The following is an 18,839-nucleotide window of genomic DNA, read 5'->3' on the forward strand; positions in this document are numbered from 1 at the left end:
GGCGCGGGAGGAGATGAGGTGGCACTGGTCACCTGCGGGTCGTCGGCATGTTTCGGTCGAGGGGATGCAGCAGGGCTCGGAACTGCTGTTGCTGCTTGGGGACACGGCGTCCCTGGCGTCCATGGCGGGCTTCCTGCTGACAGAAAAAAAAAGATAGGCAGGGAGATGAGAGAGAGAAACGGGAGAGAGCATGGGAAGATGAAGAAGGGGCGTCGGCGGTCATCTTCGGCGAAGCTTGCCGGCGGTGGCGTGGCACGAGGCGAAGGGGATCGAGCGCAGAGGCGCAAAAGGAGGAGCTTCGGGCAGAGGGATGGATCGAGGGGAAGGACGAACGCTGCTCTGGTTGGTGGGTGGCTGAAGACGGGGTGGATGCAGGATGGATCGATGTGGATTTGGTGGAGCGGCGGCGGCGACGAGTGGATAGGGGAGGATCCCTAGAAAGTAGGGTTTGGTCTAGAATTACATCGGCTATATATAGTAGGTGGGTTAGGGTAAGACTATATCGTCCCTCCGATTGTAATTGTACGGTCGAGAAAAAAAATAGCTAGGGATACCAAATAAGAAAACGGTGACGTTTTGTAGATGTTTGGGGATGACCCGGATCCAACGGTGACGACTGTCCGGGTCGGGTTCGGGTAAGTTTTGGACGCGCGCGAGGAGGGCTGCGGGCTGACGAGAGAGGTTAGGTTGGACCTGGCGGTAGGTAGTGAGCTGTGTAGACGGTCTCGAGCTGAGAGAAGAGAAGAGAGGGAGGCCCGGCGACTGTTTCCGGAGACCGAAAATGTCCGATGTTAGACCGGCTATACTGCCGCTATAGTTATCCGTTGGGGCACCAAACAATCTCCGAATGCGATGAAACTTGACAGGCGGTCTATCTACACTAAAATAAGGCCAGACGCCAACTCTCATCCCATTCCGAGAACATTTCCGGCCACTTATAAAATACTATTTCGGACATGCCGCGGGCACGTGCAAGTGTGGTTGGGCTCAGAACGGACAACAGAGAGAACTCGGAGAACTCGGACGAATGCAAGTTCTGAAAACATGATGATGCAATGCACATGATGACATGTTAAGATGCAACACGCTAACAAATGACATGGCAACAACATCGAATAACTCGAAGAGTTACAACACTCCACCACTACGAGAGGATCTCGTCCCGAGATCTAGAATGACACCGGAGGGAAAACAGGAGAGAAAGAGAAGAGGTAAAACTAAGTTGCTTCTTCGACAAACGAGTGAAAAACCAAAGAACCTTCAGAAGTTGAACAACTTGGAAGGAATAATACCACGGAGATGATGGAAGTTGGAAAACACTCGGTTAGGAACGAGGAACAAGGAAGAACCAATTCGGACAGCACTCCGTTTGAAAAGTGATACAAGACTTGATAAGATGAAAAGAACATGAGCAGCGGGCACACACTCCGGTTAAAAGGATAAGCAAGAAAAGATCATGATCTTCACAATTCGAGATGATGATTGAAAAGAGCAACATCACAAGGCCTCCGGGAGAAAGAAATAGAAGATAGATAAATGAAAAAGAAGGAATTGAGAAGAAAATGACAACTTCTGCCACCAATGATCTTGGAAGGCACCTTTCCAAGAAGGTTAAAACGTAGTTGTTGGGAAAGACCAACAACAAAACGAATAAGTTTGTAGTGGGCTTATGGAAAAACATCTCAAAACTATGAGGTGAAATTTTTGCCACTAACGGAACCAATAGATTGGATTGATATCAGCAAGGAGACGAGAAACTATTTCACCGGAAGGATAAATGAAAAACTTGGATCATTTATGAGCACCATAGGTAGCAACAAACCTTAGGGAATGCTTTAGGTGAACTATAACCCAAGATTTTTCCAACGAAGAGATTGATGGATTTAAAATACCTCATTCTTAACAACATGTGAATCATGAAACATGAACTCACATTATCAAGACTGACATAACACCACCTCAAAAGATTAGATAGGAAGAACTGCACTCCGGATTACAAGATGAACAATGCTTGAACTCCTCTGAAAAGAATCTCAATGAACACTTCGAGTAGAAATTGAATCCTTGATGAACCATCATGTAGAGCCTCCATCAAGAACTCCGGTAAACAAAAGAATGATCAAACGGAAGGAAAGAGAAGTTGAAATCACAAGGTGAATCCTTGTAATGATTTAGATGGATCTTCGCGACGAGATAATGCGGAAAATCTAGGAACTCTGGAAAAGAAAGATGAAGCATCTCGAACTGAGAATGTGATACGATGAACCTCCGGAATAAAGAATTGAATTTACTTGATGAAACAAGAATAGGAATTACATTATGCTTATCCTTCACCAATTTAAATTGATGACAATGAACGGATTTGGCATATTACTTATTCTCGTAGAAAAGATTAAGAGAGATAACTCATAAACTCGAGAAAATCTTCAACGAACCACCGGTAGGATAGAAACAACGAATAAATTGATATGATAGCGAAAAAGAAGCACTCTTGAACGAACCACCGTAAGAATTGAAAAAGAACAAATAAAACATGAAGAAACACCGGGAAGGATTAGCAAATAAACGAAGATGCTTGAGAGAATTTAGATCCATGAGAACGAAGAGATCATGAACTGATTAGAGATCACTTGGACGATGCACCTGTAAGATTTAGAGAAAGAGAGCTGAAAGGTGAGAATGAACAAATCTTAGATGATGGACTCCGGATAACAAACTGAGAAGACTCTTGAATAGCTCCTGATAGGTGAAAAGAAATCTCACAACCGAAAAGAATTATGAGAGGATGGCAACAAGCTAGAGTCATGAATCTTCAGGAGAACGAACCAAGATTTAGAGGAAAACACTTCTTCGGTCTTCAAAATCTGAGAATGACGACGAGAAACACCACCATGAATTGTTGAGACACACCGGAATGAAGAATGGAAAAGTTGAGTCAACGATGAAAAGAATTTGAAAGATCTTGGAGAAATACATTTGACTGATGATAATCCATTCTTATGTCAAACTTTTGAAAAAGAATTGAGAATAACTCCAAGAAAATAAGAAGAGTCAGGTAAGATCCTGGGAAAGACCTGTGGGTTAGGGCCCACTCAAAAGAAACCCCGTTGAAATGATTTAAAGAGAGAGATTGCACCGGTTGAATTAAAAAGGCTTAAATGATATAACGTCCTCAAAAGAGTTTGAATGAAAGCAGAGTGGTAACATGAATCTTTGAAATATCTTGAGCTCTCCGGAAAAAATGAATAGCGAGAAGTGAATGATTAAGAGGTGCACCGGTATGAGAAGGCATTTGAAACGAGGAAAAAAATATGATCAACACTGAAAGCTTGAATTGAAACCACCGGAGAAGAGAAGAAACAAAGAATGAAGAATGACGAACGAGTAGAGCATCTTCATGAGAACACCGGATAAGAATATTGATAGAAAAGAATGGAGAGACTTCCATCGATACCATGGATACTTGATTAAGGAATCTGAGTCCTTAAGAAACAAGGGTGGAAGGGAGGGACAACAAAGACAACTTGGGATGGATGAATGAACACCGTTTAGAAAGCTAAGATTGAATCTTGCGGATGTTGAAATTATCGGATCCACTTGAAGAGAAGCACACCGGTTAAAAGGATTGACAAAAACAATCTTGATGATCAAGAAGGATTGGTATTCACATAGAAATATGAGAACAACATTTAGGAAAAGGTATGGAATCAACATTTGACTTCGAAGCAACTCGAATACCACAACTCAAAACAAAACAAGGATTGGCTTGCAGAATAAGCCAGAACAAACATATGATAGAGAATTCGTCCGAAGTTTTCGTGGTGGGGCCTACACGGGCTCGATCGTACATCACCATCATGTACAAGGCAGTGCACATGACATACGAAGCATCCCCGAGTCGGCATAGCCAAGGACTCTTTAAGACACAACGAGACCACTGTAAAACCGACCGTGAATAGGTGGACCACTAGACGTCGAACCCCAATTTCATATCATATATCCGTCGGAAAGATATACTAAGAGCTACTTGAATTCCCACTTATAAACTCCCGAAATTTTCCGGTTATGCAATCAGGTGTTGGGGATACAGGGGAAGCATAATATCTCACCCAAAACTAGCAAATCCTACATCCAGCTGTATCCATCCTTCAACACATAACCAAGAAACCTTCGGAAATCATCTACCTCAACCTTCAAAAAGCATCCGTTATACAAGTTATCGCGATACTCCCGAACTCCCGCCCCAGTACTGGGTGGCGTTGAGGTTATCTCACCAACGAACTGCATAAAAGAGATTTTCGATGTCGGCGTACTAAACTCAGGTATTCCAGAACTGCAACGATAAAATTATGACGACAACACCTCAGAGCTCAACTCCCCGGGACACTTCCACAAAACCCCTGACAGGAGGCACCAAGACAATGTTCTCATCATAAAACCATCGGAACGATTCCAAGATACCCGCGTGATCCTAAAAATTTTTTTTAGTGAAATTTGAGAAGAGAAGAGTCAAAACTCTACGTCAAGATGCCTTACCAGAGTGATGAGGAGACTGGGGAGTAAAAAGAATTCCTAAACTCTCCGATATATAATTCCTAAATGACTCAAAACATTTTACTAGACACAACTCGGCCGCTAAAAACGATCAAGCAAAGGGGCTCCTAAGGTCGGGGAAGGCTCTAATTACCAACTTGTAACGCCCTCGATGCGGCTATATCTCCCACGTGTCGAAGCACGACTTAGAGGCATAACCGCATTGAAAGCAATGTCGCAAGTGAGGTAATCTTCACACAACCCATGTAATACATAAGGAAAAAGATACATAGTTGGCTTACAATCGCCACTTCACACAGTACATGAATAAAGCATTACATTATCCAAATACAATCAAGGTCCGACTACGGAACCAAAATAAAAGAAGAACCCCAAATGTGACAAAGGTCCCCGATCGACCCCAACTGGGCTCCACTACTGATCAACTAGAACGAAATAACACAAAGGACAAGGTCTTCATCGAGCTCCTCCTGAGCTTGGTTGTGTCATCTGCACGGACTCATCGGCACCTGCAAGCTGGTTTTGGAAGTATCTGTGAGCCACAGGGACTCAGCAATCTCGCACCCTCGCGATCAAGACTATTTAAGCTTATGGGTAAGGTAAAAGGTATGAGGTGGAGCTGCAGCAAGTGACTAGCATATATGGTGGCTAACATACGCAAATGAGAGCGAGAAGAGAAGGCAAAGCACGGTCGATACAAGTATGATCAAGAAGTGATCCTAAAACAACCTACGTCAAGCATAACTCCAACACCGTGTTCACTTCCCGGACTCCGCCGGAAAGAGACCATCACGGTAACACACGCGGTTGATTCATTTTAATTAAGGTCAACTTCAGGTTTTCTACAACCGGACATTAACAAATTCCCATCTGCCCATAACCGCGGGCACGGCTTTCGAAAGTTCAAATCCCTGCAGGGGTGTCCCAACTTAGCCCATGACAAGCTCTCACAGTCAACGAAGGAATAGACCTTCTAGCGAGAAGACCCGATCAGACTCGAAATCCCGGTTACAAGACATTTTGACAATGGTAAAACAAGACTAGCAAAGCCACCCAGATGTGCCGACAAATCCCGATAGGAGCTGCACATATCTCGTTCTCAGGGCACACCGGATGAGCAAGATGTCGGGTAAGCCAGCCCAGAGTTGCCCCTGGTAGCCTCGGACATCGCTCAGTTGGACCAACGCTTAGAGAAGCACTGGCCCGGAGGGTTAAAATAAGATGACCCTTGAGCCGGCCGACTCAAGGGAAAGAAAAGGCTAGGTGGCAAATGGTAAAACCAATGTTGGGCCTTGCTGGAGGAGTTTTATTCAAGGCGAATTTTCAAGGGGTTCCCATTATAACCCAACCGCGTAAGGAACGCAAAATCCGGGAACATAACACCGATATGACGGAAACTAGGGCGGCAAGAGTGGAACAAAACACCAGGCATAAGGCCGAGCCTTCCACCCTTTACCAAGTATATAGATGCATTAATTAAATAAGATATATTGTGATATCCCAACAAGTAAACATGTTCCAACCAGGAACAACATCTCCATGTTCCAACAAGGAACAAAACTTCAATCTTCACCTGCAACTAACAACGCTATAAGAGGGGCTGAGCAAAGAGGTAACATAGCCAATCAACGGTTTGCTAGGACAAGGTGGGTTAGAGGCTTGGTGCAACAATATGGGAGGCATGATAAGCAAGTGGTAGGTATCGCAGCATAGGCATAGAAAAAGAGCGAGCAACTAAGTAAGCAAAGATAGAAGTGATTTCGAGGGTATGGTCATCTTGCCTGAGATCCCGCAAGGAAGAAGAACGAGTCCATGAAGCAGACAAACGGACGTAGTCGAACGGTTCCTCACAAACACGACGTTACCGGAAACAACCCGAAGAAGTACACCGGAAAGAAGCAAACAACATAGTAAACAACCAACACAGAATCATGGCATGATGCACAAACAAGTATGATGCATGTCCGGATTAAAGCGGCATGGCATGGCAAAGTGCACAAGCAATCCTACAAATTAAGTGGAGCTCAATATGCAACTCCGTTGCATATTGACCGAACACCACATCAATTATTTAGTTCGCTCTCGGTTAGGTACCCGACAATATTAAATGTTGTTTAAACATGGCAAGAGGTGAAGCATAACAAAACTATACCATCTAGTCAAGTTTAAATGAGGCCAGGAACAACAAACAACAAATCCGGTAAATCCCCATAGCATATTTTTGATTTTGTGCGGTTCTGCCCTAAATGCAATTTTAGAGTTAATAAACATGCAAAACAAGTAGACCATGTTAAACTAGGCAAAATTCCACCCCATTTACATCTAAAGTTTGTTAAATTTGGAGCTACGATTAATTAGTTATGAATTAAAACATTTTAGCATGGCGTTTATGCAAAATTAAACAAACAACATTTTAAACATTTTAAACATGGATGAAAGTTGGATATTATGAATCTAGACAAAATTATAAACAAGTTTCATATATAAAGTTTTTATATATGATGCACGGTTTGTGAGTTTTAAAATGCATGAAGTGCAAGGGGTTCTCTGCAAAAACTGCTCTCCTCTAGAAAAATAGCTAAAGCAAAGAACCTAAAAAAACTACACGGGCCGGATCTGGAACAGAGGCCGAATTAGGTGGATCTGGGCTGCTCACATTGGGCCAACAGGGAGCTGGCAGATCTGGGCCATGTAGCGATCTGGCGCTGGGCCTCGGCAAGCTGGACGGTCAACGCGCGGCGGCATCGTTCTACGACTCGGTCCTGAAGCAGGGGATCGAGCAGGCCGGACTTGGCGCTGGGGTTCGAGCTTGCTCATTCGACAGAGAAACTGCGGCAGCAACGGACTTGACGGACGCAGCGGCGAGGAGAAGACTCCGGTGAGGTGGGACTTGGCGCGAAGCTGGAGAGGAGGCCGACTGGATCCGGGGCGGAGGGGCTTGATGCAGGTGGTTGCGTAGACGACACGGGGACGTCCGGGTGAGACGCGAGGCAGAGCAACGGGTCTTGGGGGTCCGCCATGGCTTAGCGTTGGCGAGGGATGGCGGGGAAGGCCGGGACGGCCGGATCCTTGACCGGCGCGCGAGAAGAGGCAGCTCCGGCGGGGGTGGAGGCAAACCGGCGGCCACAGACTTTGAGTTCCCTAGCGTGGCTCCTGTAGGGAAAGACATGAGGGGAGAGATGAGCAACGGGAGAGAGGGAACAACATGGGAGGAGAGGCGCGGGGGGAGATGAGGTGGCGCTGGTCACCTGCGGGTCGTCGGCAAGTTTCGGTCGAGGGGATGCAGCAGGGCTCGGAACTGCTGTTGCTGCTTGGGGACACGGCGTCCCTGGCGTCCATGGCGGGCTCCCTGCTGACAGAAAAAAAAGATAGGCAGGGAGATGAGAGAGAGAAACGGGAGAGAGCATGGGAAGATGAAGAAGGGGCGTCGGCGGTCATCTTCGGCGAAGCTTGCCGGCGGTGGCGTGGCACGAGGCGAAGGGGATCGAGCGCAAAGGCGCAAAAGGAGGAGCTTCGGGCAGAGGGATGGATCGAGGGGAAGGACGAGCGCTGCTCTGGTTGGTGGGTGGCTGAAGACAAGGTGGATGCGGGATGGATCGATGTGGATTTGGTGGAGCGGCGGCGGCGACGAGTGGATAGGGGAGGATCCCTAGAAAGTAGGGTTTGGTCTAGAATTACATTGGCTATATATAGTAGGTGGTTAGGTAAGACTATATCGTCCCTCCGATTGTAATTGGACGGTCGAGAAAAAAATATAGCTAGGGATACCAAATAAGAAAACAGTGACGTTTTGTAGATGTTTGGGGATGACCCGGATCCAACGGTGACGACTGTTCGGGTCGGGTTCGGGTAAGTTTTGGACGCGCGCGAGGGGGGCTGCGGGCTGACGAGAGAGGTTGGGTTGGACCTGGCGGTAGGTAGTGAGCTGTGTAGACGGTCTCGAGCTGAGAGAAGAGAAGAGAGGGAGGCCCGGCGACTGTTTCCGGAGACCGAAAACGTCCGACGTTAGACCGGCAATACTGCCGCTATAGTTATCCGTTGGGGCACCAAACGATCTCCGAATGCGATGAAACTTGACAGGCGGTCTATCTACACTAAAATAAGGCCACACGCCAACTCTCATCCCATTCCGAGAACATTTTCCGGCCACTTATAAAATACTATTTCGGACATGCCGCGGGCACGTGCAAGTGTGGTTGGGCTCAGAACGGACAACAGAGAGAACTCGGAGAACTCGGACGAATGCAAGTTTTGAAAACATGATGATGCAATGCACATGATGACATGTTAAGATGCAACACGCAAACAAATGACATGGTAACAACATCGAATAACTCGAAGACACCTGGCACAACGGTCTCGGGGCGTTACACCTCTCTTCCACTAAAGCCCACTAAGGCCCATATACCTCCCGGGGGGTTCCGGTAACCTCCCGGTACTCCGGTAAAATCCCGATTTCACCCGGAACACTTCCGATATCCAAATATAGGCTTCCAATATATCAATCTTTATGCCTCGACCATTTCGAGACTCCTCGTCATGTTCGTGATCACATCCGGGACTCTGAACAAACTTCGGTACATCAAAATGCATGAACTCATAATATAACTATCATCGAAACCTTAAGCGTGCGGACCCTACGGGTTCGAGAACAATGTAGACATGACCGAGACACGTCTCCGGTCAATAACCAATAGCGGAACCTGGATGCTCATATTGGCTCCTACATATTCTACGAAGATCTTTTATCGGTCAGACCGCATAACAACATACGTTGTTCCCTTTGTCATCGGTATGTTACTTGCCCGAGATTCGATCATCGGTATCTCAATACCTAGTTCAATCTCGTTACCGGCAAGCCTCTTTACTCGTTCCGTAATACATCATCTCACAACTAACTCATTAGTTGCAATGCTTGCAAGGCTTATGTGATGTGCATTACCGAGAGGGCCCAGAGATACCTCTCCGACAATCGGAGTGACAAATCCTAATCTCGAAATACGCCAACCCAACATGTACCTTTGGAGACACCTGTAGAGCACCTTTATAATCACCCATTTACGTTGTGACGTTTGGTAGCACACAAAGTGTTCCTCCGGCAAACGGGAGTTGCATAATCTCATAGTCATAGGAACATGTATAAGTCATGAAGAAAACAATAGCAACATACTAAATGATCGGGTGCTAAGCTAATGGAATGGGTCATGTCAATCAGATCATTCACCTAATGATGTGATCCCGTTAATCAAATAACAACTCTTTGTCCATGGTTAGGAAACATAACCATCTTTGATTAACGAGCTAGTCAAGTAGAGGCATACTAGTGACACTCTGTTTGTCTATGTATTCACACATGTATTATGTTTCCGGTTAATACAATTCTAGCATGAATAATAAACATTTATCATGATATAAGGAAATAAATAATAACTTTATTATTGCCTCTAGGGCATATTTCCTTCAGTCTCCCACTTGCACTAGAGTCAATAATCTAGATTACACAGTAATGATTCTAACACGCATGGAGCCTTGGTGCTGATCATGTTTTGCTCGTGGAAGAGGCTTAGTCAACGGGTCTGCTACATTCAGATCCGTATGTATCTTGCAAATCTCTATGTCTCCCACCTGGACTAGATCCCGGATGGAATTGAAGCGTCTCTTGATGTGCTTGGTTCTCTTGTGAAATCTGGATTCCTTTGCCAAGGCAATTGCACCAGTATTGTCACAAAAGATTTTCATTGGACCCGATGCACTAGGTATGACACCTAGATCGGATATGAACTCCTTCATCCAGACTCCTTCATTTGCTGCTTCCGAAGCAGCTATGTATTCCGCTTCACACGTAGATCCCACCACGACGCTTTGTTTAGAACTGCACCAACTGACAGCTCCACCGTTTAATGTAAACACGTATCCGGTTTGCGATTTAGAATCGTCCGGATCAGTGCCAAAGCTTGCATCGACGTAACCATTTACGATTAGCTCTTTGTCACCTCCGTAAACGAGAAACATATCCTTAGTCCTTTTCAGGTATTTCAGGATGTTCTTGACTGCTGTCCAGTGATCCACTCCTGGATTACTTTGGTACCTCCCTGCTAGACTTATAGCAAGGCAGACATCAGGTCTGGTACACAGCATTGCATACATGATAGAGCCTATGGCTGAAGCATAGGGAACATCTTTCATTTTCTCTCTATCTTCTGCAGTGGTTGGGCATTGAATCTGACTCAACTTCACACCTTGTAACACAGGCAAGAACCCTTTCTTTGCTTGATCCATTTTGAACTTCTTCAAAACTTTGTCAAGGTATGTGCTTTGTGAAAGTCCAATGAAGCGTCTTGATCTATCTCTATAGATCTTAATGCCTAATATGTAAGCAGCTTCACCGAGGTCTTTCATTGAAAAACTCTTATTCAAGTATCCCTTTATGCTATCCAGAAATTCTATATCATTTCCAATTAGTAATATGTCATCCACATATAATATCAGAAACGCTATAGAGCTCCCACTCACTTTCTTTGTAAATACAGGCTTCTCCAAAAGTCTGTATAAAACCAAATGCTTTGATCACACTATCAAAGCGTTTATTCCAACTCCGAGAAGCTTGCACCAGTCCATAAATGGATCGCTGGAGCTTACACACTTTGTTAGCTCCCTTTGGATCGACAAAACCCTCTGGTTGCATCATATACAACTCTTCTTCCAGAAATCCATTCAGGAATGCAGTTTTGACATCCATCTGCCAAATTTCATAATCATAAAATGCGGCAATTGCTAACATGATTCGGACAGACTTAAGCATCGCTACGGGTGAGAAGGTCTCATCGTAGTCAATCCCTTGAACTTGCCGAAAACCTTTTGCGACAAGTCGAGCTTTGTAGACAGTAATATTACCGTCAGCGTCAGTCTTCTTCTTGAAGATCCATTTATTCTCAATTGCTTGCCGATCAGTGGGCAAGTCAACAAAAGTCCATACTTTGTTCTCATACATGGATCCCATCTCAGATTTCATGGCTTCAAGCCATTTTGCGGAATCTGGGCTCACCATCGCTTCTTCATAGTTCGTAGGTTCATCATGATCTAGTAGCATGACTTCCAGAATAGGGTTACCGTACCACTCTGGTGCGGATCTCACTCTGGTTGATCTACGAGGTTCGGTAGTATCTTGTTCTGAAGTTTCATGATCGTCATCATTAGCTTCCTCACTAATTGGTGTAGGTGTCACAGAAACAGGTTTCTGTGATGTACTACTTTCCAATAAGGGAGTAGGTACAGTTACCTCGTCAAGTTCTACTTTCCTCCCACTCACTTCTTTCGAGAGAAACTCCTTCTCCAGAAAGTTTTCGAATTTAGCAACAAAATTCTTGCCTTCAGATCTGTGATAGAAGGTGTATCCAATAGTTTCCTTTGGATATCCTATGAAAACACATTTCTCCGATTTGGGTTTGAGCTTATCAGGTTGAAGCTTTTTCACATAAGCATCGCAGTCCCAAACTTTCAGAAACGACAACTTTGGTTTCTTGCCAAACCACAGTTCATAAGGCGTCGTCTCAACGGATTTTGATGGTGCCCTATTTAACGTGAATGCAGCCGTCTCTAGAGCATATCCCCAAAACGATAGCGGTAAATCAGTAAGAGACATCATAGATCGCACCATATCTAGTAAAGTATGATTACGACGTTCGGACACACCATTACGCTGTGGTGTTCCGGGTGGCGTGAGTTGCGAAACTATTCCACATTGTTTCAAATGTACACCAAACTCGTAACTCAAATATTCTCCTCCACGATCAGATCGTAGGAATTTTATTTTCTTGTTACGATGATTTTCAACTTCACTCTGAAATTCTTTGAACTTTTCAAACGTTTCAGACTTGTGTTTCATTAAGTAGATATACCCATATCTGCTTAAGTCATCTGTGAAGGTGAGGAAATAACGATATCCGCCACGAGCCTCAATATTCATCGAACCACATACATCTGTATGTATGATTTCCAACAAATCTGTTGCTCTCTCCGTAGTACCGGAGAACGGTGTTTTTGTCATCTTACCCATAAGGCACGGTTCGCAAGTACCAAGTGATTCATAATCAAGTGGTTCCAAAAGCCCATCAGTATGGAGTTTCTTCATGCGCTTTATACTGATATGACCCAAACGGCAGTGCCACAAATAAGTTGCACTATCATTATCAACTCTGCATCTTTTGGCTTCAACACTATGAATATGTGTGTCACTACTATCGAGATTTAATAAGAATAGACCACTCCTTAAGGGTGCATGACCATAAAAGATATTACTCATGTAAATAGAACAACCATTATTCTCTGATTTAAATGAATAACCGTCTCGCATCAAACAAGATCTAGATATAATGTTCATGCTTAACGCTGGCACCAAATAACAATTATTTAGGTCTAATACTAATCCCGAAGGTAGATGTAGAGGTAGCGTGCCGACTACGATCACATCGACTTTGGAACCATTTCCCACGCGCATCGTCACCTCGTCCTTAGCCAATCTTCGCTTAATCCGTAGTCCCTGTTTCGAGTTGCAAATATTAGCAACAGAACCAGTATCAAATACCCAGGTGCTACTGCGAGCATTAGTAAGGTACACATCAATAACATGTATATCACATATACCTTTGTTCACCTTGCCATCCTTCTTATCCGCCAAATACTTGGGGCAGTTCCGCTTCCAGTAACCAGTCTGCTTGCAGTAGAAGCACTCAGTTTCAGGCTTAGGTCCAGGTTTGGGTTTCTTATCTTGAGTAGCAACTTGCTTGCTGTTCCTTTTGAAGTTCCCCTTCTTCTTCCCTTTGCCCTTTTTCTTGAAACTAGTGGTCTTGTTGACCATCAACACTTGATGCTCCTTCTTGATTTCTACCTCCGGAGCTTTCAGCATTGCGAAGAGCTCGGGAATAGTCTTATTCATCCCTTGCATATTATAGTTCATCACGAAGCTCTTGTAGCTTGGTGGCAGTGATTGGAGAATTCTGTCAATGACGCAATAATCTGGAAGATTAACTCCCAATTGAATCAAGTGATTATTATACCCAGACATTTTGAGTATATGCTCACTGACAGAGCTGTTCTCCTCCATCTTGCAGCTATAGAACTTATTGGAGACTTCATATCTCTCAATCCGGGCATTTACTTGAAATATTAACTTCAACTCCTGGAACATCTCATATGCTCCATGACGTTCAAAACGTCGTTGAAGTCCCGATTCTAAGCCGTAAAGCATGGAACACTGAACTATCGAGTAGTCATCAGCTTTGCTCTGCCAGACGTTCATAACATTTGGTGTTGCTCCAGCAGCCGGCCTGGCACCCAGCGGTGCTTCCAGGACGTAATTCTTCTGTGCAGCAATGAGGATAATCCTCAAGTTACGGACCCAGTCCGTGTAATTGCTACCAGCATCTTTCAACTTTGCTTTCTCAAGGAACGCATTAAAATTCAACGGAGCACGGGCCATCTATCTACAATCAAACATAAATATGCAAGATACTATCAGGTACTAAGTTCATGATAAATTTAGGTTCAATTAATCATATTACTTAAAGAACTCCCACTTAGATAGACATCCCTCTAATCCTCTAAGTGATTACGTGATCCAAATCAACTAAACCATGTCCGATCATCACGTGAGATGGAGTAGTTTCATTGGTGAACATCACTATGTTGATCATATCTACTATATGATTCACGCTCGACCTTTCGGTCTCCGTGTTCCGAGGCCATATCTGTATATGCTTGGCTCGTCAAGTATAACCTGAGTATTCCGCGTGTGCAACTGTTTTGCACCTGTTGTATTTGAACGTAGAGCCTATCACACCCGATCATCACGTGGTGTCTCAGCACGAAGAACTTTCGCAACGGTGCATACTCAGGGAGAACACTTGTTGATAATTAGTGAGAGATCATCTTATAATGCTACGGCCAATCAAAGCAAGATAAGATGCATAAAAGATAAACATCACATGCAATCAATATAAGTGATATGATATGGCCATCATCATCTTGTGCTTGTGATCTCCATCTTCGAAGCACCGTCGTGATCACCATTGTCACCGGCGTGATACCTTGATCTCCATTGTAGCATCGTTGTCGTCTCGCCAATCTTATGCTTCCATGACTATCGCTACCGCTTAGTGATAAAGTAAAGCATTACAGCGCGATTGCATTGCATACAATAAAGCGACAACCATATGGATCCTGCCAGTTGCCGATAACTCGGTTACAAAACATGATCATCTCATACAATAAAATTTAGCATCATGTCTTGACCATATCACATCACAACATGCCCTGCAAAAACAAGTTAGACGTCCTCTACTTTGTTGTTGCATGTTTTACGTGGCTGCTACAGGCTTAAGCAAGAACCAATCTTACCTACGCATCAAAACCACAACGATAGTTTGTCAAGTTGGTGCTGGTTTAACCTTCGCAAGGACCGGGCGTAGCCACACTCGGTTCAACTAAAGTTGGAGAAACTGTCACCCGCTAGCCACCTTTGTGCAAAGCACGTCGGGAGAACCGGTCTCGCGTAAGCGTACGCACAATGTCGGTCCGGGCCGCTTCGTCCAACAATACCGCCGAACCAAAGTATGACATGCTGGTAAGCAGTATGACTTATATCGCCCACAACTCACTTGTGTTCTACTCGTGCATATAACATCAACATATAAAACCTAGGCTCGGATTCCACTGTTGGGCAACGTAGTAATTTCAAAAAAATTCCTACGCACACGCAAGATCATGGTGATGAATAGCAATGAGAGGGGAGAGTGTGATCTATGTACCCTTCTAGATCAACAACGGAAGCGTTAGCACAACGTGATTGATGTAGTCGTACGTCTTCACGGCCCGACCGATCAAGTACCAAAACTACGGCACCTCCGAGTTCTAGCACACGTTCAGCTCGATGACGATCCCTGGACTCCGATCCAGCAAAGTGTCGGGGAAGAGTTCCATCAGCACGATGGCGTGGTGACGATCTTGATGTACAACCGTCGCAGGGCTTCTCCTAAGCACCGCTAGATATTATCGAGGATTATGGTGGAAGGGGGCACCGCACACGGCTAAGAATATGATCACGTGGATCAACTTGTGTGTCTAGGGGTGCCCCCTGCCTCCGTATATAAAGGATCAAAGGGGGGGTGCGGCCGGCCAGGAGAGGGCGCGCCAGGAGGAGTCCTACTCCCTCTGGGAGTAGGATTCCCCCCTTTCCTAGTTGGAATAGGATTCGGGAAGGGGGAAAGAGGAGAGAGAGAGAAGGAAGGGGGGGGGGCGCCGCCCCCCTCTCCTTGTCCTATTCGGACTAGGGGGGGCGCGGCCCAGCCCTGGCCACCTCTCCGCTCTTCCACTAAAGCCCACTAAGGCCCATATACCTCCCGGGGGGTTCCGGTAACCTCCCGGTACTCCGGTAAAATCCCGATTTCACCCGGAACACTTCCGATATCCAAATATAGGCTTCCAATATATCAATCTTTATGTCTCGACCATTTAGAGACTCCTCGTCATGTCCGTGATCACATCCGGGACTCTGAACAAACTTCGGTACATCAAAATGCATAAACTCATAATATAACTGTCATCGAAACCTTAAGCGTGCGGACCCTACGGGTTCGAGAACAATGTACACATGACCGAGACACGTCTCCGGTCAATAACCAATAGCGGAACCTGGATGCTCATATTGGCTCCTACATATTCTACGAAGATCTTTTATCGGTCAGACTGCATAACAACATACGTTGTTCCCTTTGTCATCGGTATGTTACTTGCCCGAGATTCGATCGTCGGTATCTCAATACCTAGTTCAATCTCGTTACCGGCAAGTCTCTTTACTCGTTCCGTAATACATCATCTCACAACTAACTCATTAGTTGCAATGCTTGCAAGGCTTATGTGATGTGCACTACCGAGAGGGCCCAGAGATACCTCTCCGACAATCGAAGTGACAAATCCTAATCTCGAAATACGCCAACCCAACATGTACCTTTGGAGACACCTGTAGAGCACCTTTATAATCACCCATTTATGTTGTGACGTTTGGTAGCACACAAAGTGTTCCTCCGGCAAACGGGAGTTGCATAATCTCATAGTCATAGGAACATGTATAAGTCATGAAGAAAACAATAGCAACATACTAAACGATCGGGTGCTAAGCTAATGGAATGGGTCATGTCAATCAGATCATTCACCTAATGATGTGATCCCGTTAATCAAATAACAACTCTTTGTCCATGGTTAGGAAACATAACCATCTTTGATTAACGAGCTAGTCAAGTAGAGGCATACTAGTGACACTCTGTTTGTCTATGTATTCACACATGTATTATGTTTCCGGTTAATACAATTCTAGCATGAATAATAAACATTTATCATGATATAAGGAAATAAATAATAACTTTATTATTGCCTCTAGGGCATATTTCCTTCACCGTTGTCATCCTGAGTGATGTTAGGCCTTCTACACTCCGAGTGGTTTCTCGTATTGTTGAGTGGTTGTTTGCATAGTCGAGTGTCTTCTATACTATCGAGTGGAACATAGCTCCACGGTCGAGTGGATGATGATTTTGCTTTGACCGCTTCTGGTTCCTTTAGAGATGTCCTTGGGGAGGGTATCTTGGACAGATCCATGACCCTACCCTAGGTACATTGCTTCATCATTAGCCCCCGAATGAATCGGGGTTTGAGTGAGGAAGGAGTTGGGAACACTTTCGATTCATTCTTTGTGCTATGAGTATAACTTGTTCTGGAACAATGAACCGAGGAGACAACATCAACTTCTTTTTCAGTCGCCTTGGTCCATTCTTAGTTTTTGTCAAGTGAACTTTCACGGTAGAATTCCGAATGATAATGTGGATGATGTTTTCGGTCTAACCAGTTGCTCTGCTCTCCGCGGATTTCGCGGGATTCGAATTTCGGGAAGTGCGCCAGACGGGCGAGGCCGTGTTAATCGGGACAGATTAGGCAGGTCTCCTCGATCTCCGTGCCACCTTTTTCGCCACGTACTGCGCGCGCGACTATTGTGGGATTTGTTTAGATCGTCTGGGCCTACCAGTCAGTCACTCGGGGAATGACCTTATAAAAGGCACCGGACCGGGTCTCTGCACCGTGCGCTCCCATTTTCTTTTCTTCTTCCTTCGACCTCTCCGCCACGCTCGCTTCTGCTCTCATCGCCGGACCCTCGCTCGAACTTGATCCGCCGCCATGGAGAAAGAGAAGATGGTGGCGCTGGAGCGCGCGAAGAAGGCGACCGCGAAGGCGAAGGGCAAGCGGACCAGCTGGGGCGGATCCTCATCGAGATCTGGCCTGCCGCCGGGCTGGATCTAGGGCGACTGGATCCGCTCGACGATCAGCCAGGACGACCTCGATGACCTGGTGGAGGGGGGACTGATCCCCCACAAATCGGCGCGGCTCCTGAGGAACGAGACTGGGCCGCAGCCAAGGGAGGGTGAGTGCGTTCTCCTCGCCACCCACGTCAATCGCGGATTTTCTCTTCCTCCCCATCCTTTCTTTCGGGGCTTTTTGAACTTCTTTGGGGCTCAGCTCCACCACTTCACTCCAAACACCATAGTCTATCTGGCTGCCTTTGTGTCAATGTGTGAAAATTTCTTGGGCTGTCGACTGCACTGGGGCCTCTTCAAACATATCTTCACCTGCCGCTCCCACTCGGTCAAAAAGGCCAATCTGAGTGATGAGAGGACGCACGTGATCCAGATGTGCGGGGGGCTGGGGATCCAGATGAGGAACAAGAGCACCTTCCCGGCGATGATCCTTCCCAACTCGGTTCGTGGCTGGCAGTCGACTTGGTTTTACTGCAAGGATCAGCCGACCCCGGGTCAGTCGACCGGACTTCCTCCCTTTTCCCTGGCTCGAGTGGAGAAGCCCTCCTCCTTGAAGGTGGTCCCCGAAGAGAAGGCGCGGGTCAAGGTGTTGGTCGAGCGGGTCATCCAACTCGTCCGCGACGGGGTGACTGGGATGGACCTGCTGGAGGTCTTTCTCGGTCGACGCATCCAACTGCTCCAGGCCCGTGATCATCCGATGTGGATGTACTCTGGACTCGAGGACTCCACTCGGATCCACCCGGAGGACGTCAGCGAGGACATCTTGGAGAAGTGGCTGATGGGAATCACCAGCAACAAAGACAACCCTCGGGGGTCTAGGAGGGTGATTCCATTCGACCACTCGCGCCAGCCGGAGTAGGTATGATTCTGTTTTCCCAAATATCTTTCTGATTCACTGTGTGACACCTTGTTGATGGTCGACTATAC

Source organism: Triticum dicoccoides, chromosome 2A (genome assembly GCF_002162155.2).
Source record: "Triticum dicoccoides isolate Atlit2015 ecotype Zavitan chromosome 2A, WEW_v2.0, whole genome shotgun sequence".
NCBI lineage: Eukaryota > Viridiplantae > Streptophyta > Magnoliopsida > Poales > Poaceae > Triticum > Triticum dicoccoides.